At 34.6% G+C, this 25,562-nt stretch overlaps 1 protein-coding gene and 1 pseudogene across 11 annotated transcripts in view; one reads left to right on the forward strand and one right to left on the reverse strand.

Annotated features, from left to right (window-relative positions):
- ROBO2 (roundabout guidance receptor 2) overlaps positions 1–25,562 on the forward strand; it is a 1,246,890-nt gene that overhangs the window by 535,310 nt on the left and 686,018 nt on the right. The gene's annotated exons all lie outside the window — the stretch shown is intronic.
- Positions 5,134–6,851, reverse strand: LOC142870040 (ezrin pseudogene; annotated as a pseudogene).

Consider the following 25,562-nt stretch of genomic DNA (forward strand, 5'->3'; position numbering starts at 1 on the left):
TTTCTCAAAAAAAAAAAATGCTGGCTTTAACTTACATTAAAGAGAGTTTCAGCAGTTTTGTAAAACTTTGGAGCATCCCATGCATTTTTGTCAATGATTGGTATGAGGCCTGGAAATTCTACGAGACAGTGTCTAAGGCACAGGAGGCTCATCTTGAAAAAGCAAAACAGAGGGTAAGATGTTGACATCAATGCCAAACACACAGAACAGCATGCTCTGCTATGGTGCAGATGTTCATAAAAAGTGCAGACACTGGAAACCAACCTGCATGACATGACTCTAAAGTGGCAAGTGCTAGGAGAATAAAAGTACCTCAATCAAAGCTAGGGGGTCTTGAAGATCAAATTGACCTTTTTTATGTGTAGCTTTTCTTTCATGAATATTTGTCTTATTTACTTGCTAAAATGAACATTTATCAAAGATAAAGTGACTTCCATTTTTCTGAAAAGTTTTAAGAGTTAGATATGGGAATATGCAGTTTATATATTGTTGAATAAATTAACAAATAATTATATGGAAGCTTTCTCTTCATTGGCTATTCAATAGATACATCCAATATTAATACCATGTTGTTATATAGTTAAGGTACAAATGAACAATGGATGATCAATAACAAAAAAACTGTTCATAACTGATTCATTAGTTGTCAAATTTCCCAGTGAAGTTGTTATGTACTTTTTGTTAATTTACTTGGTTTTTTCTTTTAACTTTATGAAACTACTCTATTAAAACCTTAACTTGATTTTAAGACACTTGTAAGTGACTGGTTTGTTAGTGAAATTGGAACATAAGGAGTTTTGCAGAGCAAATAAAGAAAATTTTGACTGAAGTCATTTTCAGGCTAAGGATGTTTTTACCTGGTTTAGCTTCTGTTAAAATAGCTATTGACTTTGTTATAAAATGTGATAATATGATGATAGATAACTTTTTACTCATTACTTTTCTCTATGGCCATAGAATGACTTTTTAAAAAAAAATTCAGCATTATGACAGGGGTACACATGTTTAGGTTACATATATTGCCTTTACCCCACACAAGTCAGAGCTTCAAGTGTGTCCATCCCCAAGATGGTGTGCACCGCACCCATTAGGTGTGTATATACACATCCATCCTCCTCCTTCTCATCTGCCTATCTGAATGTTATTATTATATGTGCACTTAAGTGTTGATCAGTTAATACCAGTTTGATGGTGAGTACATATGGTGCTTGTTTTTCCATTCTTGGGATACTTCACTTAGTAAAATGGGCCCCAGCTCTATCCAGGATAATACAAGAGGTGCTATATCACCATTGTTTTTTGTGCCTGAGTAGAACTCCATGATATACATATGCCACATTGTATTAATCTACTCATGTATTGATAGGCACTTGGGTTGTTTCCATATCTTTGCAATTGTGAATTGTGCTACTATAAACATTCTAGTGCAGATGTATTTTTTGTAGAATGTCTTTTGTTCTTTTGGGTAGATGCCCAGTAATGGGATTGCTGGATCAAATTGTACTTGTAGCTCTTTGAGGTATCTCCATATTGCTTTCCACAGAGGTTGTCCTAGTTTGCAGTCCCACCAGCAGTGTATTAGTGTTCCTGTCTCTCTGCATCCATGCCAACATTTATTGTTTTGGGACTTTTTGATAAAAGCCATTCTCATTGTAGTTAAATTATATCTTATTGTGGTTTTGATTTGTATTTCCCTGATGATTAGAAATGTTGAGCATTTTTTTCATATATTTGGTGCCCATTAGTTTGTCTAAGGTATGTTTTTACATCAATACACTCCTGATGGTGAGCCTACCACTTGAACACTGAAAAGTCTGAGTAGAATTGTGTGGATTGTTTCTTATAATAGATATTTTGCCCATGGAATTAACAATAGCAGATATTACATGGTGAAAGCTCTTGTGGTGTGCTTTATTATTTAATTGAAATTATTTTATCTCATGAAGACAAAATAAGCTAAAACACTTCCATAAAATAAGTACATACTGTGAAAATTACATGTATGTCTTATTTATGTATGAAGGTGTATTTTTGAAGTGCTGAGTATTATTTTATTTCAAAGTATTATAGGTGTACAAATGTTTTTGGTTACATGGATTGCTTTTGTAATGCTTGAGTCAGATAAAGTGCTATTTTATGATTTAAACTGCCTTTATAATTTTAGTATAGTTTTAACACAATTAAATCACATGTCATCAAAAAAATATGACAAACAATGCCAACAGGTCTCATTTAATAAATCCATCTAAAAATAAATATTAAGTTATCTTTGTAAAGTACCTATACTTAAGATGGTACATAGAATTTATAAGCAATATGTAAATAGCAAAAATTTAATATACATATACATAAAGTCTAATTCTTAATATATATTCAATTGCTAGGTTTGCAAAACATATTGTGAAAGAACAATGGTTTACATGTTAAGATGGTACCCATAATCTCACCTTGTCATTTTACTAATGAATATTAACAATTCTTAATTTAAAGTTCAGACAAAAAATATATGAGTCAGCAGACTCCCCCCCTCAATCCATTTTTAGGTGGATTTTACTTAGTATTAATCAATTCAATGATTCTCCTTGTGTTTGTTTGAGAAACATGTGTTTGAGAAACCTCCAGTGGCATGGTGGTGTGAAGAATCATTGCATTAACTTAAATTTTCTGTACATTTAGTGTTCTCTCAATTTCTTTAGTAATATAAATAGTTCTTAAACATTTATGTTTTACTACATATAATATAGAAAGGAGAAGAGTATTTCTAGCTGGCATTTGTTACATTCCAATTATGAGAGGACATTCGGGAACAGTCTTTTTCTCCATGTGTTTGACAGTACAGAAGAATAGGTCACATGATAACCCTAAGATGTGAAAGAAGAGTAATTGGACACTAGTTCCATGTGTTTCCAAAATCACCAGTACCAGATGCAGGATGTTTGCAACTATTCTTCCGCTTTCTCCAAAAGGAAAATCTCTTTTTTATAGCCAATCTGGTATAGCACTATAAATAAAAACAGATTTTTTTCCCAAGTAGAGAGGGGGAAATTTTGATAGTGCTCAACTTGATCTGGCATTTAAAAGTCTGTTCACATTTTTTTTCAATTGTTATCTAACATAATGCCCCAAAATTAGGGTGCTTGAAAAAATAAAAAATCTAATCCACTTCCTATGTCAAAAGCATGCACGCTCACATATGTGGAGGTGATTTTTAAGTAAATGAAGAAATTGCCACAGTATAGTAATATAACTAATTCTTAAATATGTATGTGGATTTAAATAATGCCTCCTGCTTATGATCTGAAAATTATCTCTTAGATATATGCCCTTATTTTACAAACACTGGATGATGATCTTGCCCTGTAACACTAACATTTTTCAAGTTATGCTTTTTAGGTTATTCAGTTTTTTTGATAGCCATTTCTTTCCATAGAAGAGACAATCCTTTAACTTACAAGGATATGACCTTGACATCTACATAGATTTATTTAACATGGACAAGTACTATTTTTCATTTATCGATCAAAGACTTATTGAGCACATCTTGAGTGTTAGATATTATTTAAAGTAAACAACTTAGAGAAAACCCCTTCCCTTACCAAACTTGCATTCTCTTTCCTCCTCTAGAGAGTGGTTAATATCACAGGTCTTGTAACTTTAAAGTCATGGAATCCAAATCATTGAGAATTACATGAATCTTAACTATTAACTATAGTGCTCTTGAGTATATATTTTGTACTCATTAGTATATATATTTTTAAGCATAGAGGAAGTTTTATTTTTTGGAAGCAATATTAATAGGAGGCTTTTAGCACCTTCTGTCACAGATCGGAAGTGGCTTCTTTCCCAAAGTTTGCCGTAAGTTTGATTCTAAGCTTAGCTTAGTTGGAGAAGACCCTTCAGTAACAACTTACTAGAAGGATTATCATTTTTGGTGGTGTCATCAAATGACAAGCTTCATAATGAGGAAGTTGGGCCAAGTAGTTAAAAGTATTTTCAATGTGAATATATCCTGGATTGTCACAATTTTCTCAAGATGCTGGAAGATTTTTTTTTCTCTATAGCCTTTGAAAAGGGTAAGAGAAAATTAATATTGATTATTGAAAAACTCCCTAAGAGTTAGGGCCAGAATTTGGGACCAATGTTGCTAGCCTATATGTAAAAACATGAAAACGCATTACAAGAGAAGCTGCTGTTGATTATTAAGAAATAAACATTCCTGCGGTTCATTTGAAGCCAAATCTGTACTAGTTAGCAGAGGATACATGTGACCACATCTGAAGCATGGAATTTTCAAGTTCCTGTATGCAATGAGAAGCTGAGTGCCACAGCAGTGCAGATGAAGAAAAGATGGTGTTGAACTATTTCCTTTCCATCTGGTGTTTTACAGCAGCTCTGCTCACAGTTACTCTTAAAGGAAAATAGACTGAAGAAAAATAAATTCACAATCTTGGGCTGTTTAGGCTGAATAATCTAAGCCAAGTCATTGCTTGGGAATAAATTAAATACTGAATAAAACAGAGTCTAAATGTAAATAATATATACTGGAGGGAAACATCTCACTCCAATGAAATCCTGAGTTAATTTGACTTGTTGGAGAACAACAGCATAACCATACCAGTCCCAAGTATGAGGCTCAGTATGTATTTTGTCATTTTTCACTGACCACCCTATATTAACAACACTGCCTGTATTCTCTGACCACCCTATAATAGCAACACTGCCTGTATTCTCTGCCACTTCCCTAATTTTTTTAAAGCCATAATATTGTTTTCTTTAATGATACTGAATTTTGTATCAGGCCAGCATGAAGTTTGTTACTCATACTTTATAGACACCTTTCCTTAATTCAATCAGTCCAACTCCAAGCACAGTACATGAAGTGATTCAATAATAATCATAAAAATCAGGCCTGTTTGGCACCATGGTACAATTGGAGAAAATAAACCAGGGAGGCTTCCACTGATTTCCAGCCCATAATATTTCTGCCAGGATAAATGTTCTCTTTTTAAAGGAACTGTGATGCGATAAGAGGGTTCCCAGATTTGGAGTACTAAAGATACAAGCGTAGTTAGGCTGGTAGTGGTGCTCTAAGCCTCGTGCTGGGAAGTGTCCCTCTGCCCTCTGTCCTGGTCATTACATGGCCTCAAACTAATCCTTGAGTTTGGGCTTGGTGTTGCCCTGCCGGGTCTGCTGTAGAATCTTGTACTTGTCCCGGCCTTGCCTCATGTTCTCATTGTGGATGATGTCATTGTGGGTCCTCGTATTCTCCTGTTTAGCCTGGGACAGCTCAGTGTCAGCAGCTACTGCTACCCACGCTCGTTCTTCTCGGCTTCAGTGATGCATTTCTCTTCGTTGCGGTCATCCAGGATGTCCTCGCTGGACAGCGCGGTGCTGTAGCCATGGGTTCTGCACCCTCTTCCAGCAGGCTCTCCTGGACATGGTAACTGACTGGCTCGTACACGAGGGGTTGGGAGATGTCATGGCGAGGTGCAGCTCCGTCTTAGTCTTCACTCAGTCGTCTTGGGCTACCTTGGCCCTGTGCTGCCACTCTTGACCTCATCCTCCATGTGTCTTCTGGCCTCCTCCAGGAGGGCGACCTCGGCGGTGTCCTCTGCAAGCTGCACAGCCAGCTGCTCCAGGCTCTTTATCTGATCCACAGCCTGTCTCTCCAGCTCCTCCTGGCCAGCAGCGCGTCCACCCAGTCAGCCTCCTCCTAGGCCTGTTTTCTCTCCTCCTCCCGCTACAGGGCTCTCTGAATGTGCTCCGAGAGTTCTTTCTCCGCTTTCTTGGTTTTCTCCTCGTCGTCCTGCAGCCTGAACATCTGCTCCTCCTTCTCACGCATCATCTGTCCTTTCTCTCTCCCAACAGTTTCTCTCTTTTTCTCTTCGGTTTCCAACTGCTGCTGCTCCAGCTGCTTCTGGTGCTAGTCTCGGGCCTGGGCCTTCACCTGCTGCACCTCGGTGATGCAAGGCTCCCTCGGTGCACGCGCACGTGCAGCTCGCGGTTCGTCCTGCAGAGCTGCACAATCCTCTTGATAATTCTCAGGTCGGAGGAATGGATAATTCTCAGCCCTTTTGGTGGATGGGCTTAATGACAACCTTTTTGTCATTGAAATGGATGTTCCTGATTTCACTCCAAGGGAAGCCAGTCTTTGGGGTCAGCTTGTTATCTTTCTCATTAATACTTAGTCCAAGGGCATCAACTCCAAGCCGGAGGTCTGTTCCTTTCTTACTTTTTATCTGGAAATAGTTGATTCCATACATTTCCAGGTCCTGAGTAATCTTGAGATATAACAACATAGCATTATCTTTGAGCATCCCGTGGTTTTCTGTGTGCCACGCTTGAACCCAGTACCCCTCTTGGTCCCTGGTAAGTTTGTGCTGGTCCATAACTCTTTGAGGGATCCCCCACTCAGAACTGAGGTCCCCAGCCTTGTGCATTTCTTTGTTATAGTCCCCAAACTTGGCCTGCACAGCGTAGGACCCCAGGAGAACTGCGGTCTCAGGAGGGCAGTAAATCTCATCGCTAAGGATTCCCTCCTTCACTTGAAGGAAGAAAAGTTTCTGGGTGATGAGCTCCTCTGACACGTCTTCAGGGTAGAACTTGGCCCAGAACTTGAACTGGAGAGGATTCTCCTTCCAGACCCCCTGGGAAGACACCTTTTTATCAAGTTTCAGCCAGGTAGGAAATCCTTTATTACCCACATAGTGGAGGACAAAGTACCACACTTTCCGGAGGCCGATAGTTTTAACCACCTGATCGAAAAGTTGTTTTCCAGGAGTATTTGGCTAGATTGCAAACTCCAGTTCTGCATCCGTGGTGGTAACTCGGACATTGATTGGTTTCGGCATCTTCATTTCCTCATGGGTTTTCTTAGTTCCCTGGAAACATGAGTCTACGGCAGCAGCTGAGATGGTTCTACCCACATAGCCCCACTGTCTGAAAGTCCCATAATTTATTTTTATCTATAGAATATAGCCTCCAATAAATATTATATATTTAACTTTTTATTCTTGTTTATATTTTTTTCTGTGGCACTGGACTATAAGCTTCCAGTCAAAAATTTTGAAATGGTTTGTTCTATTTTAAATCCCTGGCTCATAGTAGACTCAACATATATCTATCGAAGAAATAATAAATTGTTTTCTTTCTTTAAATATAATACATTTTTCTTTCTTTCTTTAAATATAATACATTTTTCTTTCTTTAAATATAATACATTAGGTATGATAGCTTATGGGTAACATATAGTGCAAAAATATGTACTTTTTATTATATTTTGGGGATTTTTTAAGGATTCATTTAAAATTAATTTTCTGAAAACCAAAAAGCTGTTTATTATATCCTTAGGGATGTGTACATATTTGTGCTAGGGTAAAGACATGATTTAGTAATTGAAATATAGGAATTATTCATCAAACAGAGATTGCAACAACATATGTAGATTATGAAAAAAGCTGTTTTCAAATTTTATTTCAATACATTTTCTCATAGTAATGTTGCTAAATGTAGCAATTAGATTTATTGGTAAGCCAACAAAACCTATTGAACCAAGATATACTTGAGTTATTTTACTTTCCTGATCATATTCTAGGACTTAATATCTATCTAAAAGAATGGTTCAATAACAGAATATATATATTATTTTTCAGTCATGGTACCAGCCTCATCTCTCTTCAATAATAGAACTGGGCAATTCTTCTCCTTTCTCGATGCCTCCACCCACTGGCAAATGAGATTGACAGTTCTCCGTCCCATGACTCAGAGTGTCTGGGATTTAAAATCTATTTCCTGTAGCCCATATAGTCTAAGGAGACATCTTAGTTTCATCCTGAATTCTATCTGCATTTACTCCATGAAAGTGAGTCTGCAAAGGCAGAGAACATCTCATATATTGTATCCCCAAAACATATAGTTCCTATTTGCCTTTCTGATGAAAACTTTTGTTTCTGACTCATGTTTCTCTTGGCCCTTGACTAAGTTTGGTAGAGGCATCCTTTAGTACCTCTTCCTCTTTTCTCCCAAGAGCATGGTTTTTTGAGAGTTATGAAATATTTCTTTTGTAAGTAACAAAAAAATATTTTAGAAAACATCCAAGCTACCTTTAAAGTTTTCTTTTTTGAAACGTGAATATCACTGGAAGAAAGACCAAGTTTTAGAGTTTCACTTAATTTCAATTTCTCTTAGACATTACTTTGCAAGGATTTAGGTTAGATGAGTGGAGTGAGACTGTTAGATGAGTGGAGTGAGACTGTATTGAGGAGATCTATGTTTTACCCCAGATACTGTGTAGGACTTTGGTATCCAACTTCTAGGTGGTGGAGCAGTGCTGGTTCGTGGCCTGTTAAGAACCAGGCTGCAGAGCAGGAGGTGAGCAGTGACTGAATGTGCTTCATGTGTGTTTACAGGTGCTCCTCATTGCTGGCATCACTGTCTGAGCTCCTCCTCTTGTCAAATCAACGGTGGCATTAGATTCTCACAGAAGCTTGCATCCTACTGTAAACTGTGCATGCAAGGGATCTAGGTTTTGTGCTACTTATGAGAATCTAATGCCTGATGATCTGAGGTGGAGCTGAGGTGGTGATGCTAGCACTGGGGAGAGGCTGCCAATACAGACTATCATTAGCAAGAGGTGTGACTGCACAGTAAATGTAACGTGTGTGAATCTTCCTGAACCCATCATCCCCCATCCGCCCTTCTGTGGAAAAAATTGTCTTCCATAAAACTGATCCTTGGTGCCAAAAATGTTGGGGACTGCTGGTCTAGAAGACAGCTGAGGAGAGCCATGATTTTTGTCTTTACTCTTAGTTCCTCTGTCACAGGCCCTATACACTGGAAAGGGGAGGCATTGTAATTGAGATGAAGTAAGGATAATGAAAAGAGAAAAAGCAAAGCAGCCATGTATTATGGGCACACAAGAGAGAGGGAGTAGAAAAATGTCAGGTAAGGTTAGTGTACAGTTAAAGAGGGTTTCATGATCTGACACTTGAAAACATAGTATCTAATTTTAACATTTACATGTCAAGTATCAGATTATCTTGAGGATAGTAGGATCAATTCCCACTATCCTTCTGTGATAAAACCTTACCTTACTTTAAAAGCACAGAAAGGCCAAAACCAAGATAGAAGACCAGCTATGATTCAAACCCACATTCCCAGACTACTTCTCCAATGCTTTTTCATTGTCCTGGCCCCTGCTGGGGATTACCTAATTAAAAACAATATGTGGGCCAGGCGCGGTGGCTCACGCCTGTAATCCTAGCACTCTGGGAGGCCGAGGCGGGCGGATTGCTCAAGGTCAGGAGTTCAAAACCAGCCTGAGCGAGACCCCGTCTCTACCATAAAAATAGAAAGAAATTAATTGGCCAACTAATATATATAATATAAAAATCAGCCGGGCATGGTGGCTTGTGCTTGTAGTCCCAGCTACGCGGGAGGCTGAGGCAACAGGATCGCTTGAGCCCAGGAGTTTGAGGTGGCTGTGAGCGAGGCTGGCGCCACGGCACTCACTCTAGCCTAGGCAAGAAAGCGAGACTCTGTCTCAAAAAAAAAAAAAAAAAAAAACAATATGTGATATCCTTTCCACCAGGATACTGCCATTGCTGCAAAATTATAACTCATATGTAAAAAACAAAGATTTAGTTTGGGAATCTTTTCTTGTTGTTTCTTGAGGGTGTCCTACATGTTACTTTTTTAGATGCCTCATTCCACCATCATTTATGAGCTCAGAGTTACCAGAATGACATCCTTAAAGACTCTTATGAAAATATTTGTCAGTATCAGTGCAGCAAAAATCTAGTACCCACATCTCCCAAATTTAGTTCTTGGAATTAACTCAATTTTTCATTGCTTAGTATCTTTTTCTCATCAAGCAAGAGTTTCAAAAACAAGTATGAAGATTGACAGATATCAATAACAAATAGCAATTTTTTTCCTTTTCCTCTGACTTGCATTTGTTATAGCAACCAGGCAGAAAATAAACTGCTTCTCTCAAATTCAAAGTGAGTATATAGTGAAATTGTATGAGATTTTTAAAATATGTATAATATGAACTGTTTATTATTTTAGTTCACAGGTAATTATAAAGATCTTTTATAAGATCAACTAATAATTCTCATGTCAAAACTCATATAATTTCTTTTTGCTTTTAAAGAGTTTTATAGGAAATTATTAGTTATTACTTAATACCAGAAATAAACTTTTTCCTTTGATAATATATCTGCACAAAATTATATAATTTGATTTAAATATTTATGTGTGTTTTATAAGCAAGTATAAGATGAATTACCAACACATAATTCAAAGCCATATATGTAGGTGCTGGGCATATCTACGTATATTTCACATAAAGTAATTTTAATGAAAAATACTGTTAGAGCAATAGAGGTTTCAAAAAAGTGTTTGATTCGTTAGATGATTAGCTACATGGATACACTATACATGGCTGACAATTCACTGGGTTCATCTGATAATAATAATGTTTATTTTGTGAAAGTTACCTGGCACATACGATTATATGTGATTGCTAATTTATTTGATCCACACAATAACACTATGTGATAGGTATTGACCTTATTACCCAGTTTACAGATGATGAAACTATGCCACAAGGAACTTAAATAACTTGTTCAGGGCATGCAGAGTGAGTGGCCTAGTTGGAATCAGAACATAGGCAGTCTGAGCTCCAGAATCTGTTTTTGTAACCATGTTGCTAAACAGCCTCTAATATTATAAGTACTTAAATGTTCATCCCTTTTCCCCATTATACTATAGAGTTTATCTTCTTTCATTTCCATACTGATATCTCCCAGTTTGATGATAAGTGTATTAAATGATTCATTTTGAATTTATATTTGGTTAAGATCCTATCAGACAGAAAAGTAATTTATGCTTTATGAAAAATGTTATGAGGTTATGGTCCTAAAGGTGAAAGCCGACATGATTTTTCCCCCTTGCTAGAATGCAAGCTTTAAAGAAGGCAGGGTGGGTTTTTGTCTGTTTTGTTAATTACTCTATCCCCAAGTGTCTATAATGTTACTTGGCCCTCTTAGATACTCATGATTGAATAAATGGATGAACAAATGAATGGATGGACGAGTGAGTGAATGCAGAAAGTGATAGAGAAGAAAGATGAAAAAAACCTGGTTTCCCAATGACATCATTTAGGCCCCACGCCAACCACATTACTGCCATCTTTTTGGACTTCTTGTTATATGAAATAATTAATAAATGTTCTTATTATTTTTTAAAATATGTTAGCATTTAAGTTAATTTGATGCCTTTCCTACATGAATATGATAATATTCCTCAGTAAAGCAAACATTTTAGGTTATTACTATAGAATAAGTTTGGATTGCTGTATTTTTAACTTCTCTCATCTTTTCTCTTTTTCTCTCTCTCTCTATTCTTACATACAATAACACATATATTTAACCAAGTTAATTGGGTTAATAAATGCATCATAGACAAACAATATGGATAAAATAAAATGTCTTGACTTTTCTATGGTTCAAATAATTTGATATATTTATTGAGTGCCCACTATGTGCTGGGGAGTCTACTAGATACTCAAGCTGGTGTGAGAAACAAAAATTCACGTAATTCATACTATAATGGAGCAGTCTAGTGGAAAACAATCATTAATTAAATAGCTAAATGAAATGACTCTCAGGGATATTGGTACATGACCCCTCTGGTTTAATACCATGTTCCCAATAAGTCAAAATTTTAAAAAAAAGTCAATCCCCCCAATTTTTTAAAGTCTCGAAATGTTTCTTTGTAACATTAATTCTTTTCTGTCCTTTAAATGAAGTTTAGTATTTGTAGAAAATAATCAGTATTTAAAATATAACATGTAGCTCCAACTTGGCAACCCAAAATTTGGTATTGTTCCAACTTTAATTCTTGACTATAGTGATAAAATGTAATTCATTTACAAAAAAGCAATCTCAGCACAGACCCAGATATATCAGTCATTGATGTGACACCATCCAGTAGGAAAAACTAGGTGATTGGTTTGACTAAATCTCAGAGTAAAATGATTCCCCAAAACCATGGCCCTGCCAAGTTTGTCAACATAACTTCACACTGTCTTTTCTTCTTGCAGCCTTTAACACTCAAAACTGTGCATTAAGCTATTTACTTAAATAATCTTTTTTATGAACAACTACTACTCAAGAGGCGCAGAAAAATCATAACCAGAGGTAAAAGGTTAATTTTAGAAAAAAACAGATAAATCACAAACATGCATAAAATTTATGAATAAAAAAATTTTTAATTGGGAGAGTTGGTAATTCTACTCCTCATTCCATCTCTATTTCCTTAAAACAACCTGTTTACTAGGAAAGTTAATGAGAATTATACCTTTCAAAATAGTCAATATTCAAGGGAAGGATTCAGTATGTAGTATAAAGATAATTTATTTATTCCTTCAGTCTTATAAAAGTGAAATAATATGTCATCTAATTAATTCTTAAGAAATTTTCTAGTTTAATTTTTTTTACTTGAATTAGAACAAGATGGGTTACTTTGGCCACAAAACTTCTGAGATATTCACCCTGTGTAGTGTTCTTTCTAAATGGATAGAAATAAAACCAACAGGATTTTCACTCATTAAAACATACATGTGCATGCACAAGTATACACACACACATACAAAGTGACAACGATATGCTAGGACAAGGGAAATGAAGGTATACAAGTCAATGGAATCTGACTTCAGCTAAATTTAGTCTCATTTCAATGTTTTTATCTGTTCAGTAATTCTTAGTGGATTGTTTTTTAAATTGACATTTTAACCTAACATCTTTTGAAACCCTGCCAATAATTGTGTCTTCTTACTCAGAATTAAGGCTCATAATTTCAAATTACTAAACTGAAAAATTAAGGCAAATTTTATCTGAAGTAAAACTTTCAGTTGATCTTTCTAAGGGACTAGCAGTAATGATTCAAGGAGGGAAAAAGTCTGTTTCTCTATTTCTTTTCATTGTCATACAGTATACTTAGGGGCAGAATGATGTAAAGAAAGGAATACAAAACTTGGAATTAGAAAATGGGGTTTCCAGATTTTCCTCTAAAGAGCTTTGTACATTTCAGCAAATTTCTTCACATTGCTGAGCTTTTATATCTTCCTACTATTTTTTATGAAGACCTAAAACCATTATGAAATCATGTTTACTATACTATGTTATAAAACTAACACAACTACTGCAAACAGTATTAGTAAACATGTGTAAGCCTAGGTCAAAGTGGTTATTACAAACTTTCTTCATCTTAGCTACTCATTGGTCTCCTTAGAGAAGTATTATTTCAATGTCTTACTTGAGGTCTCTTAGTTGGGACACTGTACTAAAAATCTTTGAAATTTATTAACTCACTAGATGCTAATAAAACCATTCAATGTAAAGGAACTAATACATCCTCAACAACCTGCAGATGAATCTGTCCAATTTTAATAAACATGAGGGTATTTAAATTATTTTTTCTTTATATACTTAAGAAATGATGAGAAAGTATTGCAAATTTTGTTTGAATAGGCTGTGAAAAGGAGAACTTTTAGAAATCATATGAATTGTCACCATGTAAATAATGTTTATAGTAAATTATTATATATCAAAGACATTAATCATTAAAATATTTTTTATAATGTTTCCTCTTGAGAAGGGCACACACCATGTATTTATTTCAAAAAGACATCTTTGGGAAATAGGGTTTCTTTTTTCATTTATTCCTAAGGTTCTAAGTACTCTACTTAAATACTCTCCACAAAATTGTCCCCTAAATGATTCTGAGAAAAATACACAATTTTAATAGTGTATGTGTTGGCAGGCATTTGGAAAGGTTCTATAATGTACCATCTGCAATTCTGAGATAAACAAGCAAGTGAGATTAGTTTAGCAACTAAGCAGGAACTTATTTTAAGAAATGAAAAAGTGTGGTGCTTGCTGGTAATTTCATTTTCAGCATCAAAAAGCATAGTTGTGGCACACAACAAAGTCCTTTCCAAGGAAATGAAAATGACTGTCAACAAGTGGTATTGTATTTGGTGCTAGGCACAAGTCTTATTGATCTGATGTAACTTCTTTTTTTAATCTCATAACGATTTATTTGAGTTTCTGTGAAATTCAATACCACTTTGTATTTGTAAGGAGCACTGGAAATACTTTCCTGAAAAAAATACATATGTATATTCATATTCCACTCCCTTAAAATCAGGAGGAAAACATGGCATTTCAAATTTAAACCAAAACACAAGGAAATTAGAGTTGGTCTATTCAAAGAATAAGAAATAGGTTAGAATTGAACCTAACAATGATCAAGCTATGAAGAAATAATAAAGACTACAAAAAAAGAAAGGTAGGTGAGCATAAGTATTATTTTAGGTAAAGGTTACTTTTTAAATTAAGCTTGTAACGTTGAACCTTTGTGCACCTAATTATACAACTCAAGGAAGTGTGTCAGCAGTTCCTATAACTGCAGAAGTACTTTAGCTAAAAATTGGAGTTTTCCCAGAGTCTCAAAATTTGTGCTGTTGCTGTCTCCAAATTTAAAAGTTTTTTATTCTCAAAATTTATTAATGAATTATTTAAATATAAACTATTTTTGACAGACAATGTATACAATGTATATAAGTTTTTCCAAAAAGGTAATGGAAAACTTTAACATTCTTCTAGTTAATCTCCAGTAAGATTTTTCAAGCAGAGGTAAAATTTACCATGTAAATTTTCTGATAATAAAATTGATATCCAATTCTAAAAGCCTAGTAAATAAGATATTAAGCACTAGACATAGACCTAATTTTCTTATGCTGTTTCAGTCACTAGTCTTGTGATCTTGAGCAAATTACTCCTCTGTATTTACTTTTTTCTCTGTAATAGGAAATAACTGAATTAGGTGCTCCTCAAATCCCTAAAATTACTAGAAAGTTCATGATATAGCAGTTCATATTCCCAAATCACAACTAAGAAATTTTTACTTCCAATGATACAATAAGACTTTATATTCATAAATAAGATATAAATAGATAAAAAAATTATATTTTTTCTTTCTTAATTAATGCTTCTCCTTCTTATGCTTTTTTAAATAATAAAAAATTTACAGGACAACTCAGCACAAATTGTTTAAGAATATCCAATATGAAATGTAAGTAGTTCAGAATGCTAAAATTTCATTTGGTAGATAAAATAATTTACAAACCCATCAACTTTATCAGGGCATAATAATCAGCAGCCAATTAATTTCCTATATGTTCTTATAATTGTTAATCGATAACACCTAATTGCTCTATTTTTCAATTAATAATTCTCCAATTAATGACCCAAATAAAACTTCAAAAAGAAGTAGAAGTGAAAATTATCATATCAGAAACAATCTCATAATTATTTCATAAGAGAATAATTCATAGATAAAACTTCTGTTTCACTGAACTAAAGCTAATTAGGCAATATGTATTCAACTTTAGGCAGTGAAGCCTTTTAAACAAAAAGTGCATTTTTTTTCCTGACTTGGGAGGAAGAGACTAATAATGATGAATTACTACTTTTGCTCCTGACTCTGAGATTTGAAATAGAGAAATACAATGATATAATCCAGAACCCATTGAGCTAAGATTACATTCTTCGTCCAGAGGGAGTTTATAAAAAGAGGTCTTACATGTCCAAAGAGCACACAGATAACTTCTGAGTAACTCAAACATAAACAGGAAAGAAATTTGATAACAAGCCATGGAGGAGGTTCAGATCAAGTCTAATTACTGCCACTGCTTGTGAAAATTTTTGAATTAATAAGGTGGGAGGACAGAAGAAAAGGCGAGGCATGATGAGCCTTCCGACTTTAAAATCTGAAACCTTGACCCTCTTTCAAAATGTGCCTCTCCCCATGAAACTGCCTGAGTTGATGTATGGGTGACCATTTTAGGTGGTGGGAGAGATCTTAAAGAGACATTTCTCTGGTCATTTCACCTGCGTTGAAGTCATCATTACAAAGGGAGTCAAGCTCTCCCTATTTGCTAAAGGTTTAGTATTCTATTACTCGCTTGTGCTAATTTAAGTAAAAAAAAAAAAAAAAACTGTATCTGTTAATTAGCATCAATTAAGGACATGGTTCTACCTACATTGTGTGCTTATATTTTATGTATGTATATTCCTTACATGTTATTTCTATGTATTATCAATATTACAGTAAAATCAAGAAAGCCATGATTCAACACCTAGAAGCTGTTTTTTTAGATTTACAAAATTTGTTAAAAGTTCCAATAAGATTTTTTTAAAAAACCAATGAACTCTGGTGAATAAATAAATCAATGCATTTTAGATGTTTAACAGATTTATTTTGTCTGGAAACACTGTGACAATTACTGCAAAGCAGCCACCCGCTTTTTAGGCTACTGCAGGGCCTTTCCAGCGTCTTCTTGGTGAATAATTCTCCTTTAGATTGGTAAGTGCACAACACAGATTGAAATTCAGTTGGGTGAATGATGTATTTTGTAAATTAAGATAATAACTTAAAAGGGAGTACTTATACCCAAGCATTTTGTATTGGGAGTTAGTAACAATGACTCTTACATATGTATATTCATGGGAATCCCTAAAATGTATCTGCAATTCCATGGAGAGAACATTCCTCATAGTTTAAACCCATTGCAGACAACTCCTCAGGCCCAGCATTACACAGATTTCCCTGCTCAATGACTCCTGCATATATCACCAAGAGTAAAACACTTCCATGTTGACTAAGCTTTTAGAATCATAATGTGAATGTGAGATGTAATCTCAAATACACAAAAGAAAGTAGCAGAGAAAGAGGAAAGTTCAGTCTCTTTTTAGTGTATTAGCATCTATCAGCACATTATTATTTTTAATCTCATGTGTAACTGCTACCTATATATCTACCATGTTTCCCCGAAAATAAGACCTACCCATAAAATAAGCCCTAGCAGGATTTCTAAGCATTTGTGCAATATAAGCCCTGCCCTGAAAATAAGACCTAGTGATGGGCGTGGCTACGTAGCGTATCTGCACAACCCACGCATTTTGTCGTAGAGTGGTTAAGAAGACCAGTGGCTCTTCTCATCTGCCCCATTGTGACAGCTACTATCCCAGAGGTGACCGGAAAGGTGCAGGCAGCCCCACCAACAAGGTTGGCTCCCTCTGCCAGGTCCCGGCCATCCTGTGCGTGCTGCAAGTTGAAGCTTTGAGGGGAAAGTCTCCTCAGTGAAGTGAGGAATGGGACGCTCTGCTTTAGGTATTGTGTGTCCCCAGGGAGAAGAAGGAAAGTTGTGGCCGCCATTTTACTCATTTTACTTTTACTATATTTGAATAAATGTAGATTGTTGTACCGTACTTAAAAAAAATAACACATCCCCTGAAAATAAGCCCTAGGGTGTCTTCTTGAGGAAAACTAAATATAAGACCCTGTCTTATTTTCAGGGAAACTACTGCGTCATAAGTATTCACTTTTCTGAAGAGCCACAAGAGAAATAATTCTTAGATGTTGGTGTTAAGAAAATCTGTGACACTTTTCATTAGCTTGTATGCTTTTTACTTAATTTTTGGTCAATTTTGTCTTTCTCTTTTAGGGTTGCTGGGAGGCTAACGGCAATTATTTGGGCAAACGTATACAATATTGCAGTGCATTCTAATATACATATTAATGTACTGATATTACACTTGATCTTGACTACATCAAGATCAAGGAAAAATAGAAATAATATTGTATGTATTTTTGCCAAGTTCTTCAATTTGGTTATAGAACAAGCTGATAGGTGCACATGTTGGAAGCATAGAAAGCCAAGAGTAAGAACTTCAAAAGATGAAAAACAGGACAGTGTGTTCTAAGTAAAGAGGAAGGCATGAATAAAATCCGATTCTGACTGACAAGGGTGTGCTCTTTGTACACGTTGTGCTTTATCACTGCCAAATTGAGGTGACTATAAATGAGAAAAGAAACCTATTCCTTCTAAACATCAATATAACGTTTTCAGAGAAACCTCCCTCCACCTTTTAAAATACCTCTTTATAGTTATATTAATGTGGCAACTTGTTCTTTACTTTCATAACATTCATCACAGTCTGTATTTTTTTCATATATTTATTGTTGGCCTCCCCTGCCAGATTGTAAATTCTGTGAAAGCTGGGACTATGCCTGTTGTATTCAGCACTCCATTCCCAGTGCTTAGCCACGTCTAGCAAATAGTTTTCTGTAAAGTGTATGTGTTCATACATGAATAATGCATCTTCTGTGGACTAAGAAACCCATTGTAAAAGCTTGAGGACAGAATATGAAATGATTCCAGCCTTAGTATTGTTGTGAACAAGAGCTTAAAGTCTGAAAAGAATGACTTTACTGAGGTAGCTCCATGACTTCCTTATCCTTTCCTGCTTACAGCAAGAGTGCTAAGTCAGTTTGGGCTGTTATAACAAAAATACAAGCTGGATGGCTGGCTTAAATAGCAAACATTTATTTCTCATAGTTATGGAGGCTAGGAAGTCCAATATCGAGGAACAAGCCAATCCAGTATCTGCTGAGGTCCCACTTCCTGGTTTATAGATAGTCTTCTTGTTGTATGCTCATGTGTGAAGAAGAGAGAGAAAAAGAAAGCTCCCCTGTCTCTTCTTGTGGGGGCAGGCACTAATCTCATTCACAAGGGCTTCACCCTCATGACAGAATCACTTTCCAAAGCCCCCACATCCTAATAACATCACGTTTACGGATAGGATTTCAGGATATAATATAATTTTGGGAGGAGACACACAGTCCAAAACAGGTACAGAATAGGTTGTAAAATGTTGCAGGTGCAGAAAATAGTTTTGTTTTGTTTTTAAATAAAGGCAGGCTGTATTAGTATGCTCCTCTTTTACTTGACGTATTGATGTGAAATACTGGATCTCTGCACTCAAATGAGACATGTATTTGCAGCCATCTTAACTTTAGTTGACAAAACTCAATAGAATAAAATAAAATTGTTAGAAAATGAAAATAAAGGAGACTTTATAGATAGATGCATTTGTTCACTAAACGCAGCTTATGTGAGCCTGATTATATTTAGAAATACGTATGAGATGGTAGGCAGAGTGATTTTTATATATGGATAATTTTAATTTCAAAAAAAACCAATTGATCATCTAATACCATAACATTTTTTTCTAAAGATTATTCAAGAGGAAAATGAAAGAGAACAAATTCAATGGAATTCTTTAAGTTTACACAAGAGTATGAGAACAAGAGGCTCTGTCTCATTGTTATTATAGACTACTTTTTTTTTTCAAGTATTGGGGGTTTATGATAAGGAAATCCCTTCACCATTTGAGAAACAGATTGAGAGATTCCAAGCTTAATTTCCTAGTTAATCGTTAGCTCATCCTCTCCCCAAAACAACATATTGACAAAAAATGCAGACAGGTTTAGCTTGAAAGGGGGCCTTTAAATTTTAGAGGTTCTTAAAGACGGGAATAGATAATAATAACTGACAAACCTAGGCTGGGCTCCACAAACAGGGTGGTATCCATACCCAGAGGGAAGAATGCTGCAGCTTAACACTAGTGCAGTAATGTTTCTACTTCATTTTTATGTTCTACGTATGGTAATCAAGAGTCCCATTAAAGTAAAGAATGAAGTCTGGGAGTCTGTTGTTTATTATGCACTGGTATCACTGCTATTTGCTTTTTCAGTAAGAGTGATTTCTTTTCTGTTGAGAATTATAGACTTTTCCAAGGAAATTCGTACCTTGAGAGGATTCAGAAATTGTAGTACCTTCAGGCAACACTTAACATGGACAGAAAAAAAAATGAGGTTCTTCTTGACAAGAAAAATGATTGATAAGTGTGTACTGAGAAAATCGTGAAAACATTAGGAAACCTAAGAAAACTATTCAGTGGAATCAGCTCTATGCAAATGCATATCAACATTTGCATATTTCCTTTTCCTGATTCATACATTAAGAGGCCCCAGGTGGTGCTAAAAAGAGCTCAGTTTGTTTTTTGGATTCTATAACAAATTGTGTCTTTTGCTCATTCACCAGCTGTATCAAATATGGCAAAAATGGTAGGTAAGATCTTCTCATGGAAGGGAAATAAAATTTCTTTTAAAAATCTGGCTTTCAATAGTCATAGATAAATGGATAATATCTGGTGAGTTGAAAAAAACACGGCTGAGATCTTAAGCTCAGGGTTTAACTCTAAAAAAATATTTGGTTCCTTATCTCTCTGGAAAATATAAGCAGAGAGCAGGTATGAAAATAGTTATGCAAGCAAGGAGAACCAGAGTACTGGAAAAGGAGAGAGAAGGATTAGATGAAGAAAATATAACTCTTATGTTTTGTAGATATTAATGTGAACAGAAATAAAAAAACTTCCTTCTTACCATTTTATTTTAGTTAAGGAAATTGGGCGAACAAGAGAGTGATACATGATGGGTACACATTTGCAGAACCCAGTACAAAATTAAAGCATGTATCTCCTTATTCAAAAGACAGGGTGAACAATTATAGTTAAAGGTACTGAAATATGAATCATCTTCCTTTAAAATATTTTGTCACTTATATAACATAATAGGGGTTACACATGAGTAATAATGAACTTGCAATTTGCAAAAAAATTTTGGTGTCATAATTTTACATAACACAGTAATAACTTGTTAATATCTTGATTGATCATGAGATTTTTCTGGTTCATTTTTCTATAAATTTATTTATTAAATCATCAAATGTATACTTTTAACAACTTCATTTTTAATCAACATAGTTAAATGCGATGTCAGTCACTCAGCAAATTGATAGCAGACAATTTTTGATAATTTTCAATTTAAAAGTATCATTTCAATGATACAACTCCTCTGGAGCTGTTAAGAATATTTTATAGGCCATGACAATATTGGGATAAATTACTTATTAATTATTTCAAAATATAAGTTATAATGCATATAAAGCAAATGATTTTTATGGTAAAATTTTTCTAAAAAGATTTATCTCTTCATATAAATCAATTTTACATTAGTCCAAATTTAATTTTAAAGGTAAATTTATTTAATAGTATTTTTGTATTTCTTTTGACATTTCCTGTAACTTGGGGTAATTCATACAAGCAAAAAAAAAAAAAGTGCTTCGTTTATTTACATAACACAATATTCTCCAGTTCCTTTCATGTTGTTTCAAATGGGAGAATTTCACTATTTTTGTGGCTATATAATATTCCAGTGTGTATATACATCACAATTTATCTATTCATATATTGATGAACACTTACGTTGATTCCATATTTTGGCTATTATCAATAGTGCTGCTAAACATGGGAGTTCAGGTATCTTTTTGATATACTAAATTCTCATCCTTTGGATATATAGCCAATAGTGGGGTTGCTGGATCATATTGTGCTTTATGATTGGTGTAGAATTCAAAACATACATTGTATACATATTCTATCATGTATTTTTAATTGCTAGGAAAAGTTAATTTTAAAATTGTCTTCTTGCTTAATAATTGGTTCATCCAAAATAGTATTCTTTTGCATTAATGTGTGGATCTTTAAATTTAACTTCTATTTCTAAACCTGTGGCTATTTGCAAATTGATAGCAAACAGTGATCACAAAAATTGATTTGCAATTGATTTGATAGCAAAAATTGATTGCAATGTTGTAGCAGTTATCAAAACCATAGATTCTAAACTCTTTGAAGACTTCTAATAACTCTCTGATATGCTTTATTGCAATATCATGTGTAAACATTTATTTTGTAAGAACTCACTGATAAAGTTTACTATCTGAGCAGTTATCTTTTCTAAATATTAATATAAACAGAAAAAAATCCACCTTACTTCAGTTAAGAAATTTATACACAAAACATTTTGATCAGAGATGGCAACATAATCTTTGAATCCCAGTGCAAAATTAAAATGTGGGCCTCCTGTTCAAAAAGCCAGAAAAAAATGTGCAGTAATCCCAAATCCAGTAAATAAATGTAAATCAAACTTTTGCCAGTTAATGTATCATTTGGCTTTCCGCTATTTCATTTTTCTGTGATTTAGGACTTTTTTGTTTTCCTTTTATTGATGGAAAAAACCCAACTTAGCCTAAATCCTCAACATTGCAAGAGAAAATAACTGGTACCATATTAATTAGAAAGTGACACGAAGGTATAAAAACTAACTTATATTAATTTATTTTCATAAAACATTCTCAAAAGGAGACAGTTTAGGAACATATTATTACTAAATATGCTGCCATCACTTATATCACATTTCATCTAGAAAGAAAATTTGGGTTAACTATTTGACAGTTTAGGGTCAATAGAAACAGCTAAGTTTTTATTGTATACAGAGCAGGAGATATAAAACTTCAACTTTTCCTGGTCTCAATTTGAAATTTACTATTTAGTTTCTTCTAAAAACCAGAAAATGTTAAATTCATTATATATAGTAACCTACAAAGCTATTCATTTGGTGCTATAGACACTGCACCAAGCTAATACTTTTGAAACTTGAATCAGTGTCCTAAACAGTAAACCATTCAAAGCTGTATCTTACATAAAAACATTATATACGAAAGCAACATGTTCTTTAGTACTAGTGTGAATTCTGTTTGAAAAGTTTACATATTGCATATGTTCAACATTGGTGTCAATTAATTGAACTTCTTAGCTTCAAAACTTTTTAAAAGAAGATGCAAAGTGATACAAAATGTATTTCCAAGCCAATATTCAAGTAAAGCTTTGATTATGAAAGTTACACAAATTTAAATAGAATGTATTTTTGAAAAAGTAATACTTATAATGAAAACTAAAACACAGCAATGGTTTTAATAAAAGCTCATTAAAAACTGTGATTCTTGGCAAGCATATCCATTACTACGTTAAACTATAAAATCTATATGTTCATAGGGCAAACAGTATTCTCTTTGTTAAGTCAGAGAATAAAGGGGAAAGAAAACTATTTCAAGCTACACTAATAAATTTTTAGTGAGTCCTTTCAAGTATCTTGCCAAAACATCAGACAGGTTTAGGAGAATGCTTGGCTGCAAATTGATCCACAGTAAATTGATTGATGTCATCACTTGAATGTATGCCTTTCATGGTTGGTGATTTAGGATGTATTACAATTAGATATGTGTTTGACCTGTCAAAAATTCCTCTCGTGAATTTAGTTTAATTATAAAAAGTAAATGGGATAGAAAGAAAGTGGGAAATATCCATTATGAGCTCCCAATTTTCAGTATGTCCAGCCTCAAGTATTTGTAATGCTAAGTTGAAAAGTACTGAGTGTGTTTTACATACCAAGCACCATTCTTGGCACTTGTGTTCATTCAGTGAACAAAAGCAGAACACAAACGAATCATAAGATAGTCATATTTCTGCTATAGTTCTAAAAGATGAGTATTTTAACAGAATTGTTAGACTCATGTTTGACTTTTTAGGATCATGTGAGCTAATTATTCAATATATATATATAATATGATATATATAATATATATAATATTATATATATTATATATATATATAATATGCTTAAAAGGTGTTGAGATGTAAGCATACTAGAAGAATTATAAAATGTCCTGGTTTCCTGCAAAGCAAAATGAAATAAAGTGTGACATACTTTTTTATGAAAAGATAGGCATATAAACAGAACTGAGTCATAACAAATTATTCAACCATTACTAAACGCCTAATAGGCAAAGTACGATGGTGGGAACTGGGACACATAAAGCGGAATGAGACATAGTGCTGCACTCAAGCACTTCCAAATTGATGCTTTAAGAACATAAGGAGGAAGTAGTAATCACAGCTTTAAGTAGCATTTTGGTATAATCAATAAAACTGAGGTCCAGTCCAAAGCATTTGGCAAGAAAAAAGAATTTCTCATCTTTTCTCTTCAAACATGGGAAGGGTAAATAAAAGACATGATTTTGAAATGGGAGCTGCCATATTTCAGGAGAGAGGACAGTATACCAGGGAGTCCTCCCTCAGAATGAAAAGCAAAGACCTGTTTTTATTGACTTCAGTCTACTTGGATCCACTTGTTTCGGCATCCCACAGAACGCTGGGAGGCAGAAGCTGGAGATCATTCCTCATTACGTTTCCTACCTTGAGATTGTGATGGACAGACCTTGGGGCAGATGCCTTCCAGAGATCCAAGACTCCTTGTAGGGGCCTCACACTCCACAGAGAGCTTTTAGTTTCCTTAGAAGCCATGTGTGGGTCAATTATTTGCATTGGGCTGTTATTGTCACATTTCGTCACAGATACAAGGCTTTACAGCTTTCCTGACAGGGTGCCCAAGGAACATGTTTTCAATCTTTTAATGATCAGAAATTCATTTTTATCCCCTGTCAAGACAACTCAGTGAAATAAAGTTTTGTTTCCTGAAGAACAGAGTAAGAGTGTGGATGTTAACATTTATTTCTGTTTCAAGGGGGTCACACAGTTGCTTCTGGCATAAAGGGTAGAGTATATGGGCTCCATTCCTTCTGGTGTCCCCAGGATTTATATCTCCATCCAGGAATAAAGAGGCTGCTATGACAGAGACAAAGCTTAACTCACTCTATCAAAAATATGAATCATTCCTGGAGGCTCAGAAAGAATGGCCCCCTGACATTCGGCTGCTGAACACCATTATTATCCTTTCTAAAAATAGAGGATAATATCCCCTCATAGTGTTCAGCTTTGGAAAGCCAATCTATTTCTGTGTTTTAAATGTTATTATGATTTGCTCCAGAAGAGTATACAGGTATATAAACAGACATTTATTATAATTATAGTATAGCTAAAATGGCATGTGGGTGAATATGTATGTACAATTATTATTGGCAATTTCATCAAATAAGCTGCATCCAAATTCAAGGAAATGACCATAGCAAGAAAAAGGTAATGCTAATAGCTGTAGCCCCCTTTTGGCTTTCAATCAGAGTTCTTCTGGCTCATAGGCCGAGCTCAGTGGCCAGGAATGAGGAAAAAGAGCAAGTAACTACTGGTAATCGTTCTGTTCTGCAAAGTATCATTGGTACAGCAGAAAGATTAATTGCAGTGACACTGTGTCCTGTCTACAACTGTGCCAATAGCCTGAAACTAAGCAGTTGTGCTACTGAATCACACTGAAAGTGTTTCTGGCAGCCTAGACCTTCTTCGTGTGTTTCTCCCAAGTTCAGATCTAAAAGATGAATGAGAAAACACTACGGCATGAAGAAATAAAATATGTGAACATAAGTTTGTATTACCTGGATGTGGTCCACTTCTTCTTAAACCATTGGTAAGAAACCAAAAATGAGGTAAATTGGAATCAACAGGATATTATACATCATAATTTTATTTGATGTGGAAATCCATTTTTTGTCATCTTTTAGGTTTAATCACTTTTTTCCACCTCTCAATTGGATAAAACATTTGAGCAAAGACATGCATACCATCAAGTTATAATTTTATCTAAATAAGATTTCATCACACAAACTATAGTAGACTTATATCTATTCTTATCTCATAACTGTCTACCTTGCATACCTATATAATTATTTATGTACTTCTAGAATTTGAATGTTTGTGTCTCTCCAAAATTTATATTGTGATATCCTAACCCCCAAGCTG

Source organism: Microcebus murinus, chromosome 1, assembly GCF_040939455.1.
Source record: "Microcebus murinus isolate Inina chromosome 1, M.murinus_Inina_mat1.0, whole genome shotgun sequence".
Lineage (NCBI taxonomy): Eukaryota > Metazoa > Chordata > Mammalia > Primates > Cheirogaleidae > Microcebus > Microcebus murinus.